Here is a 17,860-nt window from a genome sequence, read left to right on the forward strand (position 1 = left end):
TAAGTGCAGCCTGCTCTCTGCCTTTGCTGGGTAACGTAAAGCAGGGGAGAAGGGGGAGCTGGAAAGGGACTGGAATATCCCACACAGGCCAACGTTAGACCAGAATTTGAATCTATAGACATTGTGTGATACTAGCCACGTTCCGGGCTGCACAAATCTCACGCCATAAATACTTTGGTGAGAATATTGCGCTCTTTCATATTCAACTTGCCCGTTGCTCTGAAATGTTCCGTTTAACTTTGGACGTAGTAAACGTGCTGCATGTTCAGCGCGGTATGAATGCATTTTCAGGGACGCTTCCTTGTAGCAATAGTAGATAGGGGTATGAAAGATGCAGTTAGAGCATCGCGTGGGATTGGAGTATCTCCTATCCTTGTCTTTGGATAGAGATGCACGAGGTGTTCACTTAGGCTGTGAATATTCACATTACAGTCCTGATTCTTCTCCTATTTTCCACCAAGTCCAAACCCTGTAGTTTAAGGAACAAATGGGCATAGTTAGGAAGTAGATGACTTTCTCCCTAAAGGTATTTAGCGAGCATGTCTCAGTAGAGATTTTTATTTGTTCATCGTTTCTGCTCAGAAGTTTCATCTGTGGTCTGACCTTATTTCTTCTCTAATCTCATGATATACGTGCAATATGCAGAATAATAGTACCGTGGAGTCAACACACACACAAAAAAAGAGCTCTGGCTGTTGTCTTGTGATTGTAAGTGCCTTTTCCCCTTTGAAGCATTATTTGAATGAATTTTGAAAAAAAAAAAAAAAAAAAAAAAGGGACAACTGGCTGGGAAAGAATAATAGCTATATAGGTTTCCTGTGTGTGCCAGGGACTTGGCATTCCTGCTGGGGCTTTCTCCTGCCTGCAGCCGGCAGCGCACTGCACAGTAACCACGCAACTTCTGCCTTTCAGCGATTCTAGTCCAGCGAGCACGGTTCTCTTTAGTTTTTATTTTGTTGGGAGAGGGAAAACTAATGAGGAGATGTGGATAATTAACTCAAATTTCCCTCTTCATACAGAGGGGCTATAGGCTGTGTCATATTCCAAGGTGATGCACTACTGTGTTTAGCACAGAGATGCTTAAAAAGAAAAAAAAAAAAAGGGCGTGCATTATGTTTTAAAAATTTAAATAATAAAAAGTCATGCAACAAAGCACATTTAACAAAAATAGACTGCATTTGCAATTGTGGTTTGTCTGTGGCTACTGTTCCTCCAGTTCCATCTTTCTGTTGAATATTTCTATTTCAGATGTGTCTCAAAATAGCTGTGTAAAGAGAAATGAAACCTTACCCGTTTCTCTGAAGGATAATTGGGAATGAATGTAATGATACTGAAAGTAGTTGTATTGACAGCCCTGGGGGCTGACATCCTTTGTTTTTAGAAAGCACAGGTAAAGCATAAATTCATGTCCTCCAGACATTTCTAGTGACCTCTCCCTGTTGCAAGGATGGGCTGGGATTTTCACAAGCACCTAAGTAATTTAACCTTGCTGAAAATTAGCTCAGATGGGGCGATACTGCACGGGCTGGCTCCTTGTGGCTCCGCTGAGCTGGTCCTGGGGAGGGAGCTGATTTCCCCGAGATGCGTGGCCTGAGCCATGCGCCCGGGTCCCTGCCTCCTCCGGGGCCCACACTGACCTTGGCAGGGTCAGAAAAGTAAATTGAGATAAAAGCTCCCGAAGCGGATCAAGAGGGAGGCACCCTTTCAAAAAAGCATAAAATCAGGGTGGTGATGTTTAAAAACTGGGGGTGTCCTGACGTAAGGACAGAGGTTAATAGTAGGCAACTGCACTCATACAGACTGTCATGACGGGCAACACCTGGCATCATTTTACCCTCTTTCACCCACAAATCTGCTTTCAAGCAGCAAAGTCAAGTCATGCAACATTCTTGCTGGGCAGAGCAGTCTCAGCATCTTTTGTCATGGGGAAAGCCATGGGTGGGTAAATCATGATGGTGGTTGGTGGCTGTGATGCCTGATGTCCCTGGAGCTACACTGCTGCTCGGGTCTGTTGTGTGAAGCCCTGCAAGCCAGTCCTGTGTTGATCCTGTTTGAGCCATCTGGTGAGGAACATGCGTGTTTGCATGGGCAGGCATCTCCTTGAGTGAAACCGCTGCTTTCCCACTGTTACGGTGGCAGAGCAGGAGAGCCACGCTAATCTGTCCTAATGATGGAGCTGGTGGGTGCTGAATGGGCCCTGAGTCACCTGAAGGAAAGTTTCCCACCTGATGGGACTGGGAGGAGCAACAAGCTTTGAACCAAGGGCACTGAAGCATCAGTTGCCTGAGCTTCCCGGGAGAGACCCACCTCCGGCTTCAGTCCTCGCTAGCAAACAAACCCCAACAGGCTTGTGCCATTAAAGGCAGCACCTTTATTTTTGAAAAGAGACATCTGGTGGCTTGATCTGTTGGTACCTGGGAGCTGGTCACTCTTCTTCTTTGTGGAATGACATGCATTGCCCAGACATCCTCGTGCAGTCTCCACCTATGTCCCTGTGCTTGGCACCACGACAGCCTCTGCTCCTCTTCCCCATTCCCTTCCCTTTCCCACCACACTCCACAGAAGTCCTGTGCTGCTTTCCAGAGCTCTCTATGCAAAGAGAAGAAAATTTGAGATAGAAAGTTCAAAGGTAACGCAACCTTGATGGACAGGATGTTTACTTGCTATTTAAAAAGCAATATCCATACATGTGGTGTTTACTTTGACAATATTTTAAACAGGGTGTGTTAATATTACTTGTGGTTTATTTAATTAATATATTTAAAACAGGAAATATTAATATAATTGCTTGTGGTTCATCTGAAGCTGGTTTCTTTGGGAACGACTGTATACTATGGTATTCCTATAACATTGGCAGAGTTTACTAAACATTTATTTTAAACTACTTGCTAGCTAATCATGCTTCAAACACATCTCTAATAGATGCATATGTCATAATATGTATGTTCTTATGCATTTGATTCAACTGTCACCTGCTGCATTAATTTTTAATTCCTCCTTACGGCTATGAGTGAGATGCTATTTGCGGAAGACCCTATTCTTAATTTTAGGGGGCCAAATCCCAGAGTTTCTGTGTGAGAAAGAAAACCCTGGGCATTTTTTGTTTCTCTGTCACTCAGAACCAAAGTAACATAAAGTGATGGTTTAGCGAAGGAGGCTGCTGTGCTGTGCTGGGAGAGGGATTCAGCGTATGCAGACGTGCAGAGGTTAGTGATTAACACGTGCACATCTCTTCAGAGGGCTTTTGACTAGCTAGAGTGTGCACAGTGGATTAATTCACGTACAGGGGATATGTGTGTCTGTGTCTACCTGCACATTTGCTCTGTAACCTTCCCTCCTACACGTCATAATTACTAACAACTTCCTCGTTGCAGGGCTTTGTTTTATTTTTGTTTTAATTACTCGCATGTCACAGCCTTTCCTCAGTGTTTTGCGGTGGAATAGTTTTTACAAGGAGAAGGGAAAAAGGTGTCTTGTGCCGCATTTTCCAAACTGGGATTGTATCGCATGGGTGTAACTGCACAGTCCCTAGTGAGAGTGCATGGGCTTTTTAGCCTGGGAAGCGGTACTGATTGACAGACGGAATTTTCAGTTTGAATAGCTGAGATTTTAAGCTGCTTGTAGAAGATGCTCTGGGCGTTGTGGGTACAATATAAATAATGGCTCGTGTGTCGTTGTGTGGTGTATACAGAAGCACACGTAAGTATTATGTATGGCCAGATTTTCCCCTTACCACATGTATATAAGGCCTGGTGGGCAATGCAGCCACAGTTGTGTGGTTGTGCCACTGAAAGGGAGAAGGGAGCAGGAGTTATGATGTAGCAGGACTCTATCCATGCTGCATGGCAATAGGCTTTTGGGTGGCTGGCTGGGTTCACTTCCCATTTCATTTGGGATCTTATTTTTCCATAGTCTTCCCTGGACCTGGATGGTCATTTATTCCTGTGCAAAAGAGGTGTGAAGCTCTGGCGTTATCCTTCCTCCACATTTTGGGAGAACAATGTGTGGGTCTTGCTCACACTGGGATATTCGGGTGCGGTGTGGAAGCCCCCAGCCCTAGCGAGAGCTGCTGCTGTAGGGCTTTGGGGAACAGCAGAGGGTGGGGGTCATTTCCCTGGTGTAAAATAGCTACTGTATGCAACTTGGTTTACTCTTACTTTGCACAATAGGGCTCTATTTTTAGCTTTCTCTTAATTCCTTTCAGCGTGGTGAAGCCCCATGCTTTGTTTCCCACTCTGTACATTCATTGCCTATACTGCAATAACCTTTCCAAATACCACATTTCACCCTTGCAGTTAATATCACTAACAGAATTGTACTCCAGGGCACACTGCTGTACACACCTTCAAATTTCATAATTTCCCTCTTCTTACACCTAATTAAAACTGCAAATATCCCAGAAGAAATAAGAAACATTAACAGTGGGGGAAAAAAAAAAAGAAGACCTGACATCACCAATCGTTAGTGAGATTTCTTTGCAAATTAGTATTACTGTGTATTCTTATAATCTCTAAGTTATTGTCTATATTTTGGGGTAACTTGTTGTTTGATGGGGCTACCCAGGGAAGTATTTGAGGCACCATCCCTGGAGGGATTTAAAAGACGGGTTGACATAGCGCTTAGAGATATGGTTTAGTGATGGTTTTTATCAGAGTTAGGTTGATGGTTGGACTAGATGATCTTAAAGGTCCGTTCCAATTCTATGATTCTGTGATGGAATCAGCCTCACTGGGGGTTAACATCTCCCATATTCTGCAGACAGTTGCTTGCTGAGAACGAATATGGGACTGGGGAGAAAAGGCGCTTTCTAAACTCACTCTGCTTTCAGCACGATTGGTATATAGCCCTAAGAGCAAGCGAGTGTGTATGAGAAATTAATCCTGCTCAGGGTTGGATTAACTGGTGCAGAAGACCCTGGGCAGGGTGCCAAAGCAGTGTTGGCATTTGCGAAAAGTGGGGCTCCCAGAGATTATTTCAGTTCATGCCCCTGACCTGCGGGTCACCTGCCAATGTCCCAAGGTGGCTGACAGTAAAGCGTATTGACTGCTGACAGCGCTTCTGAAACTGGAGTGTGTAGTACCTCTACGCATAGAGATCTCATGGGTAACCACGTTTATATTTGAAACCTGTTCTATTTATTGTGGAAGACAAATGGGGTTTTCATTATTTGTGGCAGTATTTGTAGGGGTCTGGCTACAAGTGGTGAGAGCGAAGAGCATCCCCCTTCCCATTTTGTCCTTTGCTTTCATGGCATTTTCCTCTCAGCTTTTCTGTATCGACTTGATGCTCTTGTTCTGGTGGGACCAAGGGACTGAATGTCTTTTGTCAGGTTTTGTTGTCTTACTTGTCTCTTCTTTCACTGATCCTTTCCCTCCTTGACGTGGAAGCGTTCTTACCTCTGATCCTTCTTCACCTCTTCCTTACTTAATTCCTGTTTTCTTAAGAATTATGGGTGATAAGTTTAGCTATCATTCATTACCATTAGCTATCATCTAGAGGTAGCAGGTGTCTCTTCAGGAAGGTTTTTAGGATCCCCTGACATGTCCTAGGGAATCATTTGCATGCTTAATCAAAACAAGTACTCCCATAGCCAGAAGACTCATATTGTTAATAGTATAAAATAGATTTGCAAAACAAATACAACTACCATTGCTGACATCTAGCAGGAATCAAGAAGAGGCAGTCTCTAGCCATATAATCTCTAAATTGATGGGCCTGCTTTCTTATCATTAAAGAATTTTGCATTAATGATATCCATACGTGCAGAGGGTTGCACTGAGATCACTCTGAAAAAGATTAGTCCTAAAGGGAAGGGAGTTTCCTGGAAAGTGAAAGCAAAGCAAAGACTTGATGCCGATCGATTGCGCTCGGGAATGGGCAGGGATTACTGGCAGCACAGCAGGGCACGGAGCTGGAGGTCAGGAGAGACGTTCTCTCCCAGGGGCTGGTCGGGGAGCGTGGCTGCCTGCCACAGTCCTTGCAGTACGAGTGCCCACGGTCAGAGGGTAGGCTGCAGCCCTGCTGTGGCTGTGCTTCACTCTAGGGCTGATCCCTATTAGTGTTGTCCGTTCGTGGTTTGTTTTTTTTTTTTCCCGTCTATCCCCCCTTTTAAATCACAGTGTTTTGCTTTGAAAATGTATTTATCTGAGTGAAGCTGGTCCGAAATGAGTCAGAGCTGCCTTCTCTGTAGCTCTTCTCGAGTTAGTCTCACCCGTATTTCTGTTCCTTGACTCTGTCCTTGATTGTCTCTTGAAGCGACACCGTCATTCGTGGGCATTAAAAATAACGTTCACGATAACTGCAGTTGATGGGCCTTTGGTTTGTCCGAGGTTTTACCGTGGGTCTGACAGCACAGGGCAAGGGGTTGGCTCAGAGCGCGCCACGGTAATTGATCGAACGCAGGAACATATTTTTCCCGTTGGTGGAAACACTGATAGCACTTTTTAAAGAACAAGGGAAAGTAGTAAAAAGGAGATAAAATAAAAGCCACATACATTAACAAACACGATACAGAATGTAAGCGGAGTGCTCCTGCTTGCCTTCCCCTCTACAGCCAGGATCAGCAGGAATCTGAAGTTCTCACCCTCTCCCTCAAGTTAAAATTGCTTTTTAAAGAGAAACCTTTGCAATAAAACAAGGCCCCTTGCTATGGAAATCGGCTCCTTTCTGTGGTTCAATTTACATCCTTTTCTGCTTATACTAGTAAATGCACCCTAGTACAGAGGGGGAAGCAACAGGGGTCAAGTAACGCTGAGTACCCATGGTCTGAATTTGCCCCATCCCATTGTACAGGGCAGTTCTGCGCAGGGGCTGTGTGAGGCTGGTCCACGCGAGGTGACCTACCCAGACATGCTGGTTTTGCCCCCAGGGCTCAAGAAGTTGCCCCCAGCAGACTTTTTCAGTGAATTCTGGAGAACAGAAAAGGACCCAACACTTGATCCAAGCAGGATGGATGGATGTGCAGTGACCTGTCTATAAAATTTGCCTGGATAGCAGAGGCTGTTCCCATCTTTGACTGCTTTTGGGGAGAAATTCTTATGGATCTGTTGCGGATGGAAATATTTGACACAGTTATGATTTAGCAATGATTCAAAATTTAATGATGATTTGAGGTAGATCAAGAGGTTGAATTTTAGCACCACTTAATCATTAACTGATTTGAAGGTTTACAAAGTGATTTAAAAAAATAACTGAACAGCGACTTAATTGCAGATTTGAAGATGGCAAGATTCACACTAACTTACTATAAAGTATCCCAAATCAGTACATATACATATGAGCAAAAGCACAAATCTCAGATTAATACATAAAGCATATAAGCACGTGCACACACACACACACAGGTCTCCGATTGTTGGGATCGGGAATTTCTTACTAGCGGGCAACTCTAGCGAGCTGAAAGGTCGCCTTTAAGTCCTACACGTGCGCAGATGGATGGAAGAACATCCACATCCATAAAGCTAATGTGTAACTCACGAACATATAGGTGGAGAGGTGGATGGAGACTAGCCTATAGTCAAAACTTCACTTCCCTAGATTTTGGGAAAATACAATGCACTGGCGTTCCTCAGTGGGTGGTAATTGAGGCTCAAGAAAGATTCTCTTACCCTGGCATCGAGATGTCAGCCTGAGAGGTATCTCAGCTCAGGGGAGATACTGTCCACAGGCCGCTGCGATCCAGAAGAGCTCAAAGGGTCTTTACTAGAATCGGTACTTATGGGATCTGAGATAATTGGCTTTTGTCAGGTACTTTTGCACTCCATCCCAGCTCGGAAAATGGAATATTCTGGTACTTCCCATCAGTTACGCAAGGCAAGACTTGCTAGGACTTGGGGGGCTGGTACCCCTTCCTCTGTGGCCACAATCCGTTGATTGATCCATTGATCAAGTGATTGATTATAGTTAATATTTTCAAATGGCAGGAGCCATGGGAACCAGGTACACTAAGGGGTTTTTCTAGTCCGTTGCTCTACACCTTTTCTTTCTGTCATGTTGGACCACCATCTAATTTTCTGGTCCATTGTATTATTATGTGACCCAGGTGGGGAGGAAATTGCGCCGGGGCAGGGGATTGCACCACCACAGGATGGAAGCACACAGAGCCCTGAAGAGAAAGTGCCCAGAACCGACTTTCAGTCTGGCTCTGAAAATGCCAGGTTAAGTCTCACTGCAGGTAAAGCCTTTGGTTTGCTTGCTGGGATCTCAGGAAACTTTCTCTGGCTGCCACTGCCATGTCTTCTCTGTGATGGACCTTGCTGTGCAGCTACATGGCGCCGCGTGGATACAGCACTGGAAGTTGCCCCATCCCTGGAGGTGTCTAAGACCAGGCTGGATGGGGCTTTGAGCAACCTGCTGTAGTGGAGGTGTCCCTGCCCAGGGCAGGGGGGCTGGGACTCAATGATCTTTAAGGTCCCTTCCAACTCTGACCATTCTATGATTCTAAGTTTTTGGTGAGTAGACTTGTCAGTGAAAGCAGGACCTGCTGTGAGGTACCAGGGCAGGACTGAAAATGGGTTTTTCAAGGAAATGTGAGGCTTGTGGCCTGGCATACGCAGAGCCTCAGCCTCAAAAGCAGTGCCCGTTGAACCGGGAGGTGCTTTGAAGGAAGCATGTGCCCGTGTTGGAGTTGCCCCTTGGCAGGTCTGGAGGTTGTGGTTTTTTTGACTCTCACTCCTGCAAGAGCCTATTCTTCTTCTGTTCCCCGTGGTGCTTCCTAGCAACCGAGCCCTTTGCTTGCTCTACGAAGTTCAAGTGATCCTCAGGCTACGGCAAGTCCCAGGCGTGTGTTACCAGCCAGGGGGAAGCTGCGTAGCCTCGAGGAGGGTGGATGGCTTTGAGCCTGGGAGAGCTCTCCCACCTGGGGAAAGGAGGTTTCCACCTGCAGAGCGAGGATGGGGATGGTGCGGTGCAGAGCCCTGGTGCAATGCTACCCCCAGCTCACAAGCACAGTGCGGGAATCCAGCCGTAAACCACACCGTGGCACGCAAAGAAGCCGTTTTAATTAAAAACGCCACACGGAAAAGAAAATGTGATCGGTATAAAAAGAAATGCTTATGTTTCTAGGAGCGGAGACCTCCCAAATAATTAACATCACTTGACAAACTGCTGTTTAAAATGCAAGTGGTTTAAGTGCTGCAGCTCAACAGGCATTCGTCACAGCTCTGGCGTAAATGCGATACGCGCTCTGGGTTGGTTGCTGCTTTAAAGTAAAGAAGATTTCCTGTAAACATCTTTTGCTTAAGGAAAATGCCTCCATGATTTTACTTGTTTGAAGAAGCTAAATGTTAGAAAACTGGCCAAATGGCAACTTGGTGGCAAGGGCATTGGGGAGATATGGCTTTGGAATGAAATAAATTCTGGATTTTCATTTCTGTTGCAGAGATCAGGCTTTCGGTCAGAAGACAGACAGAGAGAAATATTTCATTTGCTTTGGCTTTTGGGAGGAGGAGAGAGAGAGGAAAGGGCTTTCGGGGGGAGATTTTTGGAAGCTACAACTTCAGCTCTGATGTTTGTCTCATTCACTGACTCAACTAAAAATACTTTAAATAAAACCTTACTTCTCTTTAGAGCTGTTGGGACACTGACTGGAGACATAAGAATTGTTAAGAATTTGTATTTTTCAAAGGTTAAAAAATAGCAGCTTACAAAGGGACCGAGATAAAAAAAAACAAAAGTTAAAAGAAAAAAAAAGTCTTTCTGGAAGATAGAAGTATGTGTGTGCCTGTAATGTGCTGAAGCTTCCCAGATCAAAACGACTTCTGTCCTTTCACACTGAATAGAATCAGATTATTAAATATATAAAATAGATCCTTAAGAATCTAATTCCTTTTACAAAGACATTATTGATGCTGTGAATTTCATGCAACTAAGAAAAGGAAAATTGCTCAATTTATTTTCTGGTTATCCCAAGCTAGTTCAATGCCTCCCTCTGATTTTTCATCTCCAAAGGGAGAGAGAACATCACTTGCGCTGCCTTCTTTCTTGTTTTCTGATTCTGAGTGAAGCTTTGTATTTAGAGGGAATGCAGGTTTGGGAGTCCTGATGGGTGCTGGTCCATCTCACATGGGGCTGGAGCTGTAGCATGGTAGGAGTCACTGTCCTGCTAGTCTTAATCCCTCTGTCCATCAGTGGCTTTGCAAAATTGGCTAAAGAGATCTTGATCAAGCAGCATGTCTGTGACAAGGTTCCTGGACAAGCTGTCTCCTTTCTCTCCACCCCAAGACTCTATTGCTTGAGCAAGGGTAGGTGTCTCTGTATCTCATTGCTTGGATTTTGGATGATTACTGACTGTAAAATGCTGTTGCTCTCCTTCGTCTATGCTATTCTGTGCATGGATTCTAGTAGTCAGGCTTAGGGATGCAGTAGAAGATCTTGTACCATGTTAGAAATTAATTCCTGAAATGGAGATGCAACGATTACAGCTCCCTGTATCCTTTCTAGGCAGATGTGCAATGGCATTTATCATATAAAGGATAAAACATTCAGGCTATCTGTTCCCGTGGTAGAAAGGGTAAAATGATGAGAAATATCCTTCAAATGTTCTACAAATAGATTTGAAAGAGTGCTAAAGTCATTCAGCATGTCTGCAAGAGATGATTGCAGTTCTTAAAATGCTCTTCACCACATCTCCTGTAACCTCAGCTGTTTTGCTGGAAGATGTTTCTATCCCGTTATCTGTAAAGTGACTGCCTGAACTCTCTACCTACTCGTGAGTTATCCCACATTTTCAGCTTCCTTTCTGCTCCCCTCATACAGCAAAGCTGCTCACTGGGGACTCCAGGTGACACCTCATGACAACCTGGTTGCGGTTTCGGACTGACCAGTGTAAAGGCCATTGCTTGAAGGAGACTGAGAAATTCTTTAGCATATGATAAATGGAATCTTTGGAGATTCATTGGCTATATGCATGTGAAAATACACATTTTCCGTCTTCTCTTAATCCTGTGCTTTGGGAAATCTGTGCTTGAAACCTCGTGGGCAGACTTTATCCATTTCGTCTTCAGTGTGTGGCAGAAGCAGTAGTTTTATGACACATACGTGCCTGGTACTGCTGGCTCAGTTGATGCAGGAGGAGGTGTGTAGTATTGTGTGGGCAGCTGTAATAAAGTGTAAATACGAGCAAGTTACCTTAAATAACTTCAGTACTGCAGAGAATTGATTTTGCAGTGCACTCCCTGGGAAAAAATGAAGATTTATAGCCGTTTTGGATTTGTGCAATTTCAGCTTGATGACAAATATTTTGGGTTTTTACTCTGTGTACTGTATTTAAAGCAGTTGGTTCCGATTATGCATTGAGATCTGCTTTTGGGTGCAGAAAACTAATCAGGGAAATACTTCATGGCCCAGAGGTCTGGATTTGCAGACTCCAGTTCAACAGCTGCATCTCTCTGTGTGCTGGCAGGAAGGAGCATCTGTCAGGGGTACAGTGTGGTCCTTATTAAATTATAATTTAGAGCTGTGGCTTAGAGAAACAGGTGCAGTTATATACTAAAAAATAATTCCAGTGGTCTTTGTTGCCAGAAGAAATGCCCCTTAGCTGGACAAAGACTTAAGGATTTTCCACAATTTTTCAAGCTACAGAGAGCAAGGAAAATGGATGAATGAATTGCCCTCCACACTTAATTGCTCCTTGCTCTTCTGAAATAGTGTAGGTGTCTTTCCACCAAGAGAATAAAGCCTCCTGAGCCCTTTAGGCTTGTTTCCTATTTGTACATGACCTTCAAGGCAGTCACGCCATGAATGTGGCTATATGGGGAACAACACTCTGAATCGCGTGACATTGCATTTCTTCCTCTTTCTACTCTTTATCAATACCCCAATATGGAAAAAAAAGTGCTATTTTGCATGAGTTTTAAAACAGCCTGTTGTTCCTATTCCAAGCTGGCTTGCTTTTCTAGCACATCTCTCTTCCTTCAGCTATTCAGAAATGCAGTTGGCTTTGTCTTCGTGATGTTCCTCCTGAGTCACCTGCTACACGTTACCCAACTCCAGTAGATGGTAACTGGTCATCCAAGCCAGGAAAGGTCCTGGGAGTAAGTCTGCAGCAACATAAAAATGCTGAAGACCGAATCATTGGGAAGTTTTCTTTTGCATAGCTTGCAAACGTTGATGTTAGCACGATTTCCAAGCTAGGGGTAGTGCAGCTTCCTTGGCACCCTCTCACAAGAAATATTGGAGTAGCCTCCTCTAAAAGATGACTTGAGAGGTCGACTCTGTTACCCAAGTCATAAGAAAATAACCCTGAAAGTTCATGGGAGTTCTGTGAGGGCTTATAATGAAAGGGATTGGAGCTTCTAGTTTGAAGCGTATTTTTGCCTAAGGAAATCAGGGAGAACTGGAGCTCTTTCGTGTGCTGTTATGGTGCCAGAAGAGGTGTGGAGTCACCTCCCACTGTCCTCTAGTGCAAAGAATTTTATCAGCTGTGCATACTGAACAGCACGTGTCCTGACTGATTCATTCAAATCAACTGAAACTCAGATAAAACATACCATTACTTACAAAGTTCTCTTCCTCTTACTCCCATTTTTTTTGCTGTTTTGCAGACTGTAAACAGTTTGGTGCAAGGCTGATATCTGCTTTCTATCTTTTTGAGATTCAGCATGAGGGGGTGGCTAGCAGATAGGATCGCTTTTAAAGAAATAAAGCATCTCTACATGCTTTTGTCCTCGGGCGATAAGGATTCAACACCCTTGGTAATTTGCTGGCTGACCTGTCACAGCAGATGCTAAGGAAAACAAGTTCCTGTATGGACTACTCCAGCAGCTATTTATAGCAAAACGTTAAGTAATAACTTCATGGGTCTGGCATGGGAATTGCTAGGAAGGATGATGGAATAGTATTCATGCTTTTTCTTTGGAATAAACGCCAGGGATGCTGTTTATCTTTGTTAAAACAAACTGTAACTTTATGCCCTGACTGGCTGTAGAAGTTTCATGTTTTAATTCAACGGTCCAGGTTCAGACGCTGATCTGCAAAAGAAAGAGGGTTAAATACTGGTAGAGGATGTTTAAGCTGGTGGGAGCGACGTGCTGCAGAGCCAGACAAGAGCGGGGAAGTCAGTAATTTAGATTCCACTTGTGAGTGTGGTACAGAAAGTGCAGATTAATGAAGGAATGTGCTTTAATGAAGGATTAATGGCCAAAATCTTGCATAAAGGAATTATTTGCCTGGAAAAAAATAATTTTTAATCACGTAGTGGCTAACGTTTCTAGTGCTACTGGAGACCACTCTGGTCTGGGCCAAAGTTCTTGGTTATGGTTTCTATTTGTGCAGCAAGAAGTTGCTGGAGAGCAGGGCTGGTGTCCTGCGCTGGGTTGGCAGCTCTACTCCCGCGCCCTCGTGCCAGCCCTGCCAGGTAGGCTGGAGGCTTAACAGCTCGATGGTGGGAGCCAGGCATAGAGCTCCCGTGCTTTAATGCCAGCAATACACCTGAAAAAAACACCATTTTGATTACAAACTCTGCAATGTCGCTTAGTACCCATTGCAAGTTACTTTGCAGGGATACATTACAGACCAACTGGTGGGTGCTACTAAAATAAATCCAGCTGTTTAGCACTGTGAGATTGGAGAGCTTTGGTTCATCACTAGGACCTGTTATGTTTTAGGAGAGGGGTGTGTGGTTTTTGTTGTTTTGGTTTTTTTTCAAATGAGAACATGTGAAGTTTTGGGCCCCTCACCACAAAAAAGACATTGAGGGGCTGGAGCGGGTCCAGAGAAGGGCAACGGAGCTGGTGAGGGCTCTGGAGAATAAGTCTGATGAGGAGAGGCTGAGGGAGCTGGGGGGGTTCAGCCTGGAGAAAAGGAGGCTGAGGGGAGACCTTCTCGCTCTCTACAACTCCCTGAAAGGAGGGTGTAGCCAGGGGGGGGTCGGTCTCTGCTCCCAAGTCACAGGCGATGGGACAAGAGGAAATGGCCTCAAGTTGCACCAGGGGAGGTTCAGATTGGAGGTTAGGAACAATTTTTCCACGGAAGGGGTTCTTAAGCCTTGGAATGGGCTGCCCAGGGAAGTGGTTGAGGCACCATCCCTGGAGGTGTTTAAAAGACGGGTTGCCATAGTGCTTAGAGACATGGTTTAGTGATGGTTTTTATCAGAGTGAGGTTGATGGTTGGACTCGATGATCTTAAAGGTCCCTTCCAACCTAGACAATTCTATAGTTCTGTTTGTCTTGAGGAGAACAAACCAGGAGAGGTCAAGAGACTGAAAAAAAAACAGGCAGGAGTAAACCTAAGCGAGAGAGAAATATGCTGGATAAGGTGAGGCCAGTGAAGGAAGTGGAAGACTTGAAAGACGGAGGTGGCTGAGAAACTTAAGTATTTGTGACAAGGGAGGTGGAGGGGAAGGAGGAAGAGGAAGATATTTTGGAGAGGAAGGGATGGCCTTCCTGATTTTGGAAGGAGGGAAGGTCGTGTGTTCTGTGAGTTTTCCTCAAGGAGAAATGGGCAGGGGGAGAGACGGGAGAGAGGAAAGGAGGATTTGGATAGAGAAATGGTGGTGGAGCCAGGAAGTACATGGCTCCTATAATCCTGAAGCATTTAAGAGGATGTTAAATGTGGCCAAATAGCAAAGGCAGTAGTAAATCTTCACCTGCCTGATAAGTTGCTAGCTCTAATAACCCCATGCTGTAAAGATTTATTTGCTGCCAAATATAGTCAGGAAAAAAGCCACTGGAATCAATATCTTTTGGGTCTAGTCAGTGTGTAGCAAGACTAGAATTTCAGCTGCATTTTTCCTTTGTGAGCAAAGAAATTTCATATTCCGTCTCACACCAGCATAAACCCTGCAGCCAGGAGACCTCCGCAGATATATGTTCAAAGGGCTTCCCTCTAGGATTGCTTTTGGACTTTATATTGAATGAAAATCTTTGGTATTTGGGTAGCTGGTGTGGATGGAAGTAGTTTGGAGTCTGTACTGACTGACACCAGCAGTGCAATTTTTTCATGCTGAAAATGGGAATTTTCAGTTGATCAGAAAGAAATTAAAACAGACAAAAAAAGACATAGAGAAGGTGTACGGGGTGACAGTGTGTCTACAGCCATCAATCTGCAGAAAGGAAAAAGCAATGATCTGAAAATTAAAGACATCAACACCAGGAGGTTTTTGCAGAAGATCCAGAGGCCTGCTCACACAGCTCAGCAACGTTGTCCTTAGACAGCACTAAGTGCTCGTGTGCTCCTGAGGGAGGGTTTGGACCTTTGGGCAAAGCACTGCTTGGGCTCCAGAAAAACAATCACAGCATCTCAGAATTGCTCCTTAAGCTTTAAATACAGATGGGATAAGGAGCTGCTTCTGGCAGGCATGCTGTCAAGAGACCCTGCAAAGAACAAGGGCAGGGAACTTCAGGAGGAAGAGTGTGAAACAAATATGACGTGAGCACTGTGTTTTTCAACAAGACTACACACAAAATGACCCAACTTTACAGTACCTTGAAGCGGCTCTAAATGGTTTATATTAGGAAAAAAGGCACACTCCAAGTGTAGATGTCTTGTATGAGAGAAGAAAAACTGCTTCCTGAGGTTCTTTAGAAATGGCATTACATCTTAAAACTTCATGGTATGTGGTACTGAACGATAAACATAATCTACACTGTCCAGCTGAGTAAGAGGAGAAGTAGAACAGGCTCTGGGATATATATACTGACCCATCCAGATGCTAAATTAAAGTGAGGGCATACACCCGTGACATTCACAATAACTTCGAGCAGCGAAATGCAGAAGAGGCAAAGAAGCGCCTAGAGATTTCACAACTGTGGTCCAAAGTTGTCAGCAATGTCTCTGAACTGGAAGGAGTATTATGCCTTACTAACACGCTCTGCTGTAAGGCAGGAGCACATCAGGGCCGTGCTGGGCATATCTGTGCTGTGCACAGAGATAGGTATTTGGGAAGGCACGAGGGATGTGCGGATGCTGAATCCCCAGCGTGGCTGAGCCCACAAGCTCTTGAAGAAAGAGCTCTTTGCTGTTGGCTGTGATCTAATCTCACCCAACACGTTGGTCTCTAAACCTTTTGTGGCTTTGAGGAACTGATGGTATTTGAGAATTAAATTGCTATAATCTCAGGGATATTTCAGTTAGTGCAACTCTAGAGTTTGCTGTGAGATGAATGGTGCTGTCCCTGTCTTGGAAGTGTTTTCCAGGCTCTTTCTAGAGGTGTACCTCCAGCAGTCTTTATTTTCTGCCCCAAAGCTACGAATACAAACCTAGCACCCATACCACCTTCCTGCAAATTTTGTTTCTGCAGAGATATTCTTGTTTTCTGTCCTACACTGGGGAGCCAGTGATATTCCAAGGTCTTATTCTTCACTTGCCTTATTCCAGGAACACTCGGCAGAGCCAAAATTTTTGGAGAAAGCAAGGTAGGATGGTGTCTCCGGTCTGGGACTTTTGTCTTTCTCAGTGAGAAATGGTCTCTGATTAGGGAGCTGTGCTAAACAAGAAACTTAGGATATGGGAGGTCAGAAACAACAGGAGATTTTTGGCCACTGTGTTCTGCATCCCTAATGTATAGTCTGATACGCTGGAATGAATGACAGAGCAGTGGGAGAGCGTCCTCCAGGTGATGATCCAGACGAGATGCTCTTCATTACCCTCTTAAGACCCTATTTCTTTCCACCAGTGATAAAGGGAGTATAAAGTTCAGCATCCCAATTTACCTCATTATATTTTAAATATGCAGTATGGGTAGCCTGCGGTGGGCCCAGTTCGGCATCTTGAGTCCAGAGGCACATCTTTTATTTTACTCGGGTATAAATTAAAGCTAGCTAAGGGCTTGAGTTTCAGGACAATGAACTTCTTGAACTTGCATTTTCTTTGCAGGTAGGTTACACTATTTTCTACCATCTCTTGGATTTTATTTCTACAGATCCATTTGCTTGTCTCTACTACTTTTACATTTGCTTTTTTCCTGCTACCCATTGCTTCCTCTTCCTCCTCATCCTGATAAATATCTAAAGTTTAACCTTGACAGGTTACTTCTGCTTCTGGTGGACTCTCAATATTCAGACTTCCAAGCTATTACACCGTACATGGAAAATGTGCCCAGGATAGACTTTCCATTAAACTGTATTTAAATTGGAAGAGAATGCTGGCACATCTACAAGTATTCCAGAATTAGATCCCAAAATACTGAGGCTAGTTAATCTTTTTGGAAGAACAAAAACTCTTACTGATTTATATTTAGCAGAGGGAATGCATTTTAAAAACACAGTCTATATGAGGCCCCTTGAAGAAAACATCTTTTACATTGATTTGTAGTGCATGGAAATACTATGTGGCCATAAAACATTTGCAGCCAGGCTCTGCTTTTATGTAGCTACTTTTTTGCAGCATGAACTGTCATGAACCCTCTGAGAGTGGCTGCTCTGCTGACCGTGGGCTGTGCAGTGAGACACGGCTACCTCTGGGGCAGCAGTTCAGCTGTTCATTGCAGCTGTGCCCGGCGTCACAGGAGGGGAAGGGAAAAAGCTGCTGTTATCATAGAATCATAGAATTGTCTGGGTTGGAAGGGACCTTTCAGATCATCTAGTCCAACCATCAACCTAACTCTGATAAAAACCATCACTAAACCATGTCTCTAAGCGCTATGTCAACCCGTCTTTTCAATCCATCCAGGGATGGTGCCTCAACCACTTCCCTGGGCAGCCCATTCCAAGGCTTAAGAACCCTTTCCGTGTAAACATTGTTCCTAATCTCCAATCTGAACCTCCCCTGGGGCAACTGGAGGCCATTTCCTCTTGTCCCATCGCCTGTGACTTGGGAGCAGAGACCGACCCCCCCTGGCTACACCCTCCTTTCAGGGAGTTGTAGAGAGCGAGAAGGTCTCCCCTCAGCCTCCTTTTCTCCAGGCTGAACCCCCCCAGCTCCC

General features: G+C 44.6%; 1 protein-coding gene across 1 annotated transcript in view; it reads left to right on the plus strand.

The window, feature by feature from the left end:
• Positions 1–17,860, plus strand: part of NEURL1 (neuralized E3 ubiquitin protein ligase 1) — a 164,313-nt gene that overhangs the window by 72,207 nt on the left and 74,246 nt on the right. The gene's annotated exons all lie outside the window — the stretch shown is intronic.

Source organism: Numenius arquata, chromosome 15 (assembly GCF_964106895.1).
Source record: "Numenius arquata chromosome 15, bNumArq3.hap1.1, whole genome shotgun sequence".
In the NCBI taxonomy this organism is placed as follows: Eukaryota; Metazoa; Chordata; class Aves; order Charadriiformes; family Scolopacidae; genus Numenius; species Numenius arquata.